The sequence below is a fragment of the Peromyscus leucopus genome, chromosome 13 (genome assembly GCF_004664715.2).
Source record: "Peromyscus leucopus breed LL Stock chromosome 13, UCI_PerLeu_2.1, whole genome shotgun sequence".
Classification (NCBI taxonomy): Eukaryota; Metazoa; Chordata; class Mammalia; order Rodentia; family Cricetidae; genus Peromyscus; species Peromyscus leucopus.
In genome coordinates this window covers 41,870,369-41,881,844 of record NC_051074.1, presented here as the reverse complement: position 1 = coordinate 41,881,844, position 11,476 = coordinate 41,870,369, and the positions used below count along the sequence as shown (strand labels likewise).

The 11,476-nt window shown below is 37.2% G+C and overlaps 1 protein-coding gene across 1 annotated transcript in view; it reads left to right on the top strand.

The window, feature by feature from the left end:
- Positions 1 to 11,476, top strand: part of Vwc2l (von Willebrand factor C domain containing 2 like) — a 157,727-nt gene that overhangs the window by 4,370 nt on the left and 141,881 nt on the right. The window lies entirely within an intron of this gene.

The following is an 11,476-nucleotide window of genomic DNA, read 5'->3' as shown; positions in this document are numbered from 1 at the left end:
TATAATTTTATCAAAGTTCTGTGACATGGTCCACATAGTATTATAGGGAAAAGAAGTTATAGCTGGTCTTAAGTGTGCTTGTTTATTTTTGAAAAAAGGAATGTTCAGTTTTTAGACCTGAACTAACTTCTCTCTCTACAAAGTAAAATGGTGCCAGAAGTCAGCATGTGGCAGAGAGATTTGAACTGATCATCATTAAGGCCTTTGTTATATGACTATTTTATTGTATTCAGTCCATTCTGGGTCATGAGTTCAAACTTACTTTATAAAGGAATGTCTGACTTTTTCACTATGTTCTTTGGGCTATAAGAAAAAAAATGGGGTTTTTTTGTTAATTAAATTTTTTTTATTCATTTTACATGCCAACTGCAGATTCCCCTCTTATCCATCCTTTCACTCCCCACCCCCAGCCTCCCCACCTCCTGACCCACCCCCCCATCTCCTCCTCCAAAATGGTAAGGCCTCCTATGAGGAGTCAGAAAAAGCAATGGAGGGGTGGGAGGGGGGAAAGCAAGTTAATCCGTGGCTGATATGTAGAATTAAATTATATTGTAAAATAAAATAATATATAGAATGAAAATTAAAAACAACAAAAAAGAAAAAAAAAAGGCAATGGGATCAGGACCCTGGTGCATGAGCTGACTTTCTGGAACCCATTACCTATGGTCGGACTCCTTGCCCAGCCTTGATGCAGGGGGAGGGGCTTGATCCGCCTCAACTGAAAAAAAGGTTTTAATGATTATATCAACTTTATTTGATGTAAGTATTATTCTAGACTTTTCTCTCTCATGTATTGTAAAATTTCATTGTGAAATATAAGAAAGTAAAGCTGGAGAGTTTAGGAAAGCTACCCTAACAACAAATAATAGTCAGATAATTAGTTAATTACTAATTATTAATGACAATATGGTCTTTAAAATATTGTAAACACTTTGTCATTACCTTGTTTTATTTTCAGGTAGTGAAAGGAAACATAGTATTAAACATATTATGAACAAAATATTATGAACAAAGTCAGTGACAATCACTTCTAATGTGCACATATAGTTAGAGTAGACTTTTCTAGAAAGAATATCTAGCCCAAACCCAAAATCACAGGAGATAAAGTTTTTGATAGATAAAATTTGGCAATCAGCACTTAATATATACAAGAATAGTTAGTCTGGCTTATGAATTTATTCAGCTTACCCTTAGAGTGCTGTAGTTTTTTCCCTCCACTTAATAGATTTATTTAAACACAAATATAACTTTGAGAACTAGAGATTCTTCAGTGGTTAGAAGCACTGTCTGCCCTTCCAGAGGACCTGATTTTGGTTTTTAGCACCCACATGGCATTTCGTAACCTTCTTCTGGCCTCTTCAGGTACCAGACACGCATGTGATACACAGATATACATGCACATCAAACACCCATACACATAAAAATAAATAAAAAATGTAAAAAGTACCCATGTAAACATCTTAAAGAACACAAAAACATATGAGCAAAACATTGATTATTCTTGTGCTTCTAATTGTAGTTCCACCATAGTATATTTCTTCATGTAACATCCCTTAATAACAAAGCACTTGTATCTATCTGTGCCAAAGGATTATTAAGTATATTTTTTTAAAAAATTACTTTTTTGCAAATACAGAAGCACAATGATCTGTAGATATTATCTAGAACAAATTTGTTAGAATGGGGAACTAAGACCAAGAAAGGTTAAGTTATCCCCCACTCAAAAATAATTCAGTTATTTAAGTTAATTTGTAATACTGCTTTCTAGCAATTAAATCTATTCAACTTCTCAAAGCACTTTTTTTTAAAGATTTATTTATTTATTATGTATACAATATTCTGCCTGCATATATCCATGCAGGCCAGAAGAGGGTGCCAGATCTCATTACAGATGGTTGTGAGCCACCATGTGGTTGCTGGGAATTGAACTCAGGACCTTTGGAAGAGCAAGCAGTGCTCTTAACCTCTGAGCCATCTCTCCAGCCCCACTCAAAGCACTTTTATGTCAAGGTTAGAAACAGGTGGATTGGAAGCCCAGATTCCTCAGTGGAATGTAAGATCTGATCTGAGGCACGGTAGTAAGACTATAAAATAAGCATTGTAATGATTAGTTCCCTTGTGGAGAGATGTTGAAAATATTTAATGAAATATAATGAAGTCATTAGGCCCAGGACAACCAGAACATTTAAGAGTTGAATAAATGGCTCTTCTCTCTTCTCCCTCATTCTCAAATATGCAGGGATTTACTCTATGCTCTAAATTCTTCTAAGTCTTCACCTATATTTTGTAATTGGAATTCAACTTTAAAAGCATTTCAAGTGAAGGAATGTTGTTAATGTTGTACTTGTGCATATGAACTAAGTAAACACTAGCCACATCCTTTCATCTTCGTTCGCTCCCAACTCAGTTGCCAGGAACAAATAACTAATGTTTAAAGATTTATAGAACTTCTTTATAATGCTACTGACATATCATTGAGGAGGTTGTAACATGAAGTATTCTCTACAATAATGTATTCATCTAATGAGCATTTGTTGTACTATAGATATTATAGGGTCACTTATTTTAGAAATCGAGGCATCTAGAAGTCAAAGTGCTCACAAGAAAGACATCATTGATGTACAGCTCAAATGAAAAGAAGAACGGTCATCAAAAATTGAGTTAATGAACCTAAGTGTGGTAGCACGCACTTGTAAGCTCAGTATTTGCAAATCAGAGCCTGGAGGATCATAGGTTCATGAGGCCAGCCTCAGCTACACAGCAGGAGCCTGTTTCCCAAAGTAGAAACAGTTTCATTTATGACTCCACAGTCCCATATGCGCCCAAGGGTTATCGTGTGAAAGCTTATCAACAGAGCATGAGCCTTGGGAAAGAAAGACTTTTTCTTTCAAGATGCTTGGTGTTGAGGTTGCCTTTTAAAAAGCGACTGAGGTTGGCCTGGGGAGATGAAACTTCCAAAGGATAAACCACTGGAGCAAAGTCATAGAGATCGGGAATGGCAGGGCTGAACAGGATGGAAGTGTGTGAAATAGCGAGAGGCTGGGTCTAACTTCAATGACAAGAGAGAAGTAAGTGTGCGTGTGCTAACGTTACATGAGAGCAACTAGGACAGAGAACTGCAACATTTAAGAGTAGATTTATAGTAACAACCATGTAAAATGATATCATAAAGGTTATGAATGGATGGTGTCATAATTAATATTGGTTATCAACTTGGTAGGCTCTAGAATCACCTTCAAGCCTTGCCTCTAGGTAGATCTATGAGATATCATCTAGATTAGGTTAATTAGGTGGGAAAATCCTCCCTGAATGTGGAACATACCTAAGAAAGTTTGCTAGGCACTAGTATTCTGCCTCAAGCTCTTGAAATCAACCCTTCCCCACCATGGTGTACTATGTATTCAAACCATGGGCCCAAATAAAACATCCTTAAGTTTCTTAAGTTGCTTCTGTTAGGTAGTTTGTAATAGCAACAAGACAGGTAACTAACATAGGTAGTGGTTGGTGAACAAGTGAATTAATTAATACCTAAGTGCGAAGTAATGCTAATGATTTTTCCTCTGAAAATCTTTTTTTAATCATTTTTTTGTTTGACTTTTAATCTTACTGGTTTGTTAAGGGTAACTTTCAAATATCAGATCTACTTGTATACCATTAAGTTCTGATTGAATATGATGAATGGTGAGTGATGTGAAGTGGAATTAAAACTCAATTGTTAAATATTTACAAAAAAAGAGTATATTTAAATATTCTTTTATTCCCCAAAGAACATTGAGAAAAGAGGTCCAACTGGAAATTTTCAAAATTACAAACATTCCTGAAGTTTTCAAAAACCATTTAAAGATTTTAAAAGAAAACAAGATTACTGGAATGTACAAGGATAAAGGCATTAGGATAGTTTTCAGGATAAAATCTAACTTCTTGTGGATAGTCAAGAGCAGTGGTTCTCAACCTTCCTAATGCTGTGACCCTTTAATATGCTTTCTCTTGTTATGGTGACTCCCAACTACAGAATTATTTTCATTGCTTCTTCTTTTATTTTTTCATTAAGAAATTTTTTTATTCATTTTACATACCAATCACAGATCCCCTTCTTCTCTCCTCCCCACTCACCCCCCATTCTCTTCTACTAGAAGGTAAGGCCTCCCATGGGGACTCAGCAGAGCCTGGTACATTCAGTAGAGGCAGGTCCAAGCCCCTCCCGCTGCCTTCAGGCTGTGCAAGGTATCCCACCACAGGTACTGGGATCCAAAAAGCCAGCTCATGCACCAAGAATGAATCCTGATCCTACTGCCCGGGGGGCCCTTGAACAGATCAAGACAGCTACACAGCTATCTCGCTTATGAAGAGGGCCTAGTCCAGTCCTGTGGATGCTCTACAGGTGTTTGGTCTAAATGAGTACCCACTAGTTTGGTTTGGTTGTCTCTGTAGGTTTCCCCACCATGATCTTGATGGCCCTTGCTCATAGAATCCCTCTTCCCTCTCTTCGACTGGACTCCCAGAGCTTGGCCTGGTGCTTGAATGTGGATCTCTGCATCTGCTTCCATCAGTTACTGAATGAAGGCTCTATGATGACAGCTAGGGTATTCACCTATCTGATTACTGGGGTAAGCCAGCTCAGGCACCCTCTCCACTATTGCTAATAGTCTAAGCTGGGGTCATCCTTGTGGGTTCCTGGAAACTTCCCTAGCACCCAGTTTATCCCTATCCCCATGATGTCTCCCTCTATCATAGTATCTCTTTCATTGCTCTCCCATTCCATCCCTGTTCCAACTTGACCATAATGTAAATATCTGTTATTCCCAATGGTCTTAGCTGACTCCTGTGAAAGGGTCATTTGACCCTGGGGGTTGGGAACCACAGGTTGAGAACCACTGGCCTAGAGTCGGCTCATCAACCTTTTCAAATCCTTCACTGTCAGAAATTCTTCTTTGTGTGTTCACATGTGCCACACAGGGAGGGGCAAATTTTCATCACAGCGCACTTGTTTAAGGCCCATTTTCGTCATCTGATAAGCAACGTCCAGGTAAGAAAACCAAAGCATCAATCCATAAGTTTACTTACCCAACATCACACAGCTGAAAATGGGGAAACTGGGGATCCTGCCTCTGCAGCTCACCTCATTATAATAACACATGTAAGGTGCAGCCACCTGATCCTTCTATTAGAACCCACTTGTTTCTTCCATCACAGTGAACCCTTTGACACTATGGATAGTGGTTTTCCTTTTTTCTCTTTATTCTTAACCCTAAGAGTCATGAAAGCACCACAATAGGCATTCACCTTTTTTTTTTTTTTTTTTTTTTTTTTTTTTTTTTTGTAAAATGGCTTAATAAGCTAGACCATGATTGAACATATAAAAGTAAAGAGTACCTTCAAATGCCTTGGTTCTTTTCAGCCTCTACAGGTTTATAAAGGGTGACCCCCAGGCAGCCCAAAATGACATATGCTGTTCCCAAGTGAGACATTCATTTCCTACTTGCTCCTACTGTCTGATGTCTCTGGACACTGCTTCCTGGAGCTGGTGTTCGATGGATCTACATCTCATCCCTCTAGGGTTTTAGTTCTGGGGTTTCATCCCAAGTGAATGCCAAACATCTTGTTGCACTTCAGTCTTTTCTGATCCCACATATGTGTTCTGATGGGAAGAACAATGCTTTTTGTAAAGGCCTTAAGAACTTTTTTCCAGTTACTAATGCATGTGTTGGAAATACTCTAAATTCCCCAGTGTTCTGCTAACATTGTATTAAAATGAAGGTCACTGCCTAGTAAGTTCCCTCATCTTTTGTTTTGATGTGTACCCAACCAATATGGAATCATATTTAATGAACAAAGTTTATAAGTAATAAATTATAACAGCATACATAATGGCATATGTAGAAAACATTGATTCAAAATGTAAAGATCGCCGGGCGGTAGTGGCGCACGCCTTTAATCCCAGCACTCGGGAGGCAGAGCCAGGTGGATCTCTGTGAGTTCGAGGCCAGCCTGGGCTACCAAGTGAGTTCCAGGAAAGGCGCAAAGCTACATAGAGAAACCCTGTCTCGAAAAACCAAAAAAAAAAAAAAAAAAAAAAAAAAAATGTAAAGATCTGTCTCAGCTCCATGCTTCACTGTCTTATTCTGAGTTGCCCAAAGGAGAGATAATTTCTCATTTTGCACAGTATTTTTTATAACTCTCACTCTGCTAGATTGAGCCTTTGTGGCTATTTCTTTATACTTTAAAACTTGTACTAATTTGGTTTCAGGTCATACACCGAAGGTTAGACTCCATGCAGCTGAAAGAGCTTTAGCCTGCTTTGCTTTGAAGTGACTCTCTGCAGTCAAAACTCAATGCCCCAAATTCAGGATTCAATTTGTCCCAGGTCCTTCCATCCCTCTTGGGAGTGACTTTTGTACTATTCCTATTAGTGGGCAAAGACAATTGATAAGACCTACCTCCTATTTTTATATTTGAAAGGTTGTAGTAAAAACATTTTCTCTTGTATACATTTTATGTGTCTATTGTTAACCTTCAACAACAACAACAACAAAATATATCTTCATGCTATGACAACCTGCCTTGATTTTGCCCTGAATTTTGCACTTACTTTTTAAATCATGAAGAATTAGTCAGAGGGAGTAAAATTATTCAACACTCAGAATGTTTTATCGGATGATCACATCCATTAAAATAAAAAATATGGATGCCAGTTGGGTTTTGAATTGCCCCAGCTTGTCAATGGGTACATTCAGAAGGATATACAAATTCCAGCTCTGTCATTAGCTAGTAGCCTGTCATTAATGCCTAGCATTAAAGCATTCCATCTATGAAAATATTTCAATGAGAAGTATTGTTCAAATTCAGTTTGAGAGATGTGTTTTGTTGTCTGGTTGTTATTCAACATGGAGAAAGAATGGGAGGCCACATGTTTGGGGAGCTGAGGACCAGCTTTGTCAAACACGAGGGCGAACTAAAGCTGGAGGAAATTTCAGCTGAGAGATCTAATTGGCAGCAGCCTGAAAAATCCAACTCACTGCACTCTCCTCATCTGCTATCACACCAGCTCTTACAAAAGGCACGGGAACCAAGGAGCATTTTATTTATTTATTTATTTATTTATTTATTTATTTATTTATTCATTCATTCATTTTTCATTTTACATACCAACCACAGTTCCCACTCCCATTCCCCGCCTTCCCCCCTCCACTCCTCTTCCACTCCTCAGAGGGGGTAAGGTCTCCGTTGGGGAGTTAACAAAGTTTGGCATACCAAGTTGAGGCAGGACAAAGCCCCACCCCCAGGCATCAAGGCTGAGTAAAGTATCCCACCATAGGGAATGGGCTCCAAAGAGCCAGTTCATGCATCTGGGATATATCTTGGTCCCACTGTCAGGGGCCCCACAAACAGATCAAACCACAAACTGTCACCCACATACAGAGGGCCTAGTTTGATCCCATGTAGATTCCGCAGCTGTCAGTCCAGAGTCCATGAGCTCCTACTAGCTCAGGTCAGCTGTCTTTATGGAGCATTTTTTATCACAAGGCAAAGACAGTCAGAAAGTGTTTTTGCAGAACTGTGTATGAGGAATTGATTTTAATAACAGAAAAGGGTAGATTCTGAGACTATGGGGAAGGTTTTTTTTTTTTTAATGTTATCTGTGAGAAAGTCTACATAGTCTCAAAAAAATGGGTGGTAGAATCTCCAAGGGACATAATGATCCTATCCAAGGAGAAGTCAGAAGAAAACCATGGTTTCATGTAGCAAAGATGACTAAAGTCATTGTGAAGAGGGTCAGAGGTACTGTTAGCTCTGAGAAAGGGTTTCTGATTTGCAGAATATAATGGACCTTTGAACATGAATACTGTCTTCAACTGAGTTAAGGAACAGCTTCTCCTCTCTAGTTACTACCAGATAACAGAGCAAGTCTTTGCCATGGTTTACCCACAGCACAGCTACAGCAGGCAGAATATCCAGATGGAGTGGAGGTGCTCACCAAGGCTTTACGTCTTTGTAATTAGGGACCCTCTGTTCACTGGTTTGGAGTCTCTGGGCAATTTCAGAGACTATAAGACAATTTTATGAAAATAGTTTTATGAAATGCATTGTGCTAGTTTTTTGTATGAAAATGTACTTGGCATTTTTTTGTTTGTTTCACAAAATATGCTAAGGCTAGGAAAGAGATCAGATTTTTTTTAAAAAAAATAATTTTTGTTCTTAAAAATTCCCAAAACAAGAGAATATATTTTTTTTGAAGAAATGATTTTCAAGTTGGTAAAATATCCCCTTTGCCATCAAAATCTATCACCTGGCCTTTGTTTTCAGAAGATAGCCCTCTGGAGTACAGGTGAGTAGCAGGCAGGTGGATTGTACGACAGTTTCTCATCCTCACTGAGTTAAATTTACCACTGTCCTTCCTGTTGGGAAATGTTATTATTAATGGTTGTAACTGTGTGATAAGTATGACTTTAGAGATTTGTGACGGGATGCCTGTGCCCTATGCACATGGCGGAAGCTGGTATTTGATTTGCGGCCACTTCAGAGATTTGCAGAGTGTGTGATTGCTAGTTGCTTACTGAGGTCAGCCTTGAGTGGTCTGCAGTCACCACTGCCCATTTCTAATTAATACAACAGTAGAACAAAAGACAAGAGGGAATGTCTACCTGGTAATTGCTCTTCGAAAAAGTCCAATTGTATATATTAAAAGTTTGCCTATTTTTACTTGTGCTTACTTACCACAACAGTGCAAATATTAACAAACATATTCTTCTCTTTCCTACATCTTATTTACTCTCAAGTCTATATATTTTATACAAATTTTGCAGATTAATACACATATTCTCTATAGTCTTCATTGAAATTGCTACATACACACATTAATATGTGTGTGTGCATGTGTGTATACATGCATGGGTGCACATGCATCTGTTCCTACCTTATTTGAGACATTTCTACTTGAAGATAAAGTGAATCTTTTATTTCTTCTCCTTGAAGTACTGGTGCATATTTTAAATTTCATGTTGTTTTCCTACTCCTTGATTTATCTATCAGGCAGTAAAGCGTGTTTTATGAAAGACAACACAAGAAAACATATCTGTATTTTGTTGTTGGTGGTTTTTTTTTTTTTTTTTTTTTTTTTTTTTTTTTTTTTTTTTTTTTTTTTTTTTTTTTTTAATGCTTGCCTAGCTCTCAAGTGAAGGCTTGAGACAAGCCAGTAAGAGCCGATGGAGATTTCATTGGGCCTGCTGTCTCAAACAATAGCTCTTATTAACCGAGGACCTGCTTATTCTAGAGTCTGCACTTTGGACTTCATCATCACTGCTGATTAGCATCAGTAATTTCATTCCGACACACCTCTGTTGTTGCTGTCCTTGTCTCTAGTCTGCCATAAAGCACATCACAATAAAGTTATCTTCATAAGGGTTTAATGACATCATGAAAAGAATGAAAAAACTACTAAAGGGCCTAAGAAAGCCATTCATATCCTTAAAAAGATTTCAGATGACCTTATTTCGTGCTGGTAAAAAGTTGTCTAAAAGGTATAAAAGTACATTGAATAGAACTCATTATTTTCTCCATATTGTTCTATCTGGCTGTGAACTCTTTTTGATCTTTCTGTCTATAGAATCAAAATGAAAATGTCACCACATACACCCCCTAAAAATAGACACTATCAATAATTTGAAGGGTACAGTATTACATATCAACTTATTATGCAATTATGACAATTCAAAGAGTGTCTTTTTAAATCAGGTATGGTGATGCATGCCTGTAATCCCAGCATTTGGGAGGTACAAGTAGGAGGGTCAGGAGTTAAAGGTCATCCTCAGCTACATAGTCAGCTTGAAGCCAGCCTGGAATGCCTGAGACCCTGTCTAGGAGAGAAAGAGGGATGGGAAGAAGGCTTAGTGATTAAAATGCCAAAAGAGTAACTCTGAAAAAGACTGGTGTGCAGACCAGAGAACCCATATATGCTCTGGGTGGATGTAGTAGTCTAACCAAAATGCCAGCATGTAGGATGCAGGACAGGGGCTCCTGGGAGCACTTGTAAATGAGTTCTGGGTTCAAATGGGAGATGCTTTCTCAAGGAATAAGATAAGAAAAAATCAAGGAAGACTCCTGATGTTAATTTCAGGCCTCCACATACCATACACACTACACATATTTAAACACAAATACACATATCATACCCAACACACACACATAGATGCAAAAAGTACCTTTCTTATTAAACAGTATTTGGGCTTGAATTTTAAAATTATTTCTCTACCAGACTTCTTACTCTATTTTCTGAGCTTATCTAATTTTTTATAAAAATGCAAGTGTTATGGTATCTATATAAAATTATGTGTATATATATAAAATTGTATGTGTACATATACATATATTTAATTATATGTACACACACATGTATATATTTGACCCTAGAACTTTAATTTCATAACAAAAAAACTTTTAGCTTATTGAACTACTTTGTTGTAGAAATAATACAAGGACTAAGCAAAGTTTCATGGCAATGAGATAAACCCACAGTTCATTATTTGCAAAAGTAACATTAATATATCACTTTCCTGTGGTCTTTTCACCACATTTTACTACCTTCCCACTTTATAAAGAAACTCAGGACAATTTATATCATCTTTTTCAATAATTATCTTGTATGCAAAGATTTATTTCAGCCAAATGTCTATAGAAAAATGATATCAGGACTTGTCACCACAGCAACCCAGAGCTACAGGTATACAAAAACAATAAAATATTGGCATATCTAAAATCCATCTTTGATTTAGACTAAACACACTTTGTGAAACAAGCCGAGACTTGCAAAGGCTGTGAGAGAAACAATGTCTCCTCTATAAAAAAATGAAAATTTATGTAATTAGACCAAATTATATGGATTAATATATGTACATATATTTAATGTTTAAATATATTATTACTTAAAATATTTAAATGTATTTGTAAGTATCTACATACATATTACATTCTACTTATAGTTTTTTACTGAGAGAACTTTACACCAGGAAATGACAAAGAAATTAAAATAGGAGCTCTTGAAATATATTTTGATAATTTTTAGAACCAAACCAAATGGGGAGGAGAATTTGTTGTTTTATCACTGAACAGTCTCTGCCTATCACAAGATTGTGTGAATGGCTTGTGAAAAAATGGATGTCAGAGCACAAAAAAGCCTGTAGCCCTGTGGTATTATAGACAGAATCCCCACTAAACTGGCTCTAGTCCGCATTGTACCTGTCAGTAGGAAGATATGATGCAAGCATTTACATTCCTTGGCTTCTTCCAATTTCCTCTTGATTTTTAAATTGTTTAAATCTCAGAAGTGGCACTAAAACTTCCCAGATTATTCAGATTTCCTAGCTTTGAATATTCCTGTAATAATGTGGACATTCACAGACTACTTTGCTGTCATTTCATGTGAAACTCTTAGTAACAGTTGTCAATATTTTTCATGTAACCTGAAGTTGGAGAAATGTTG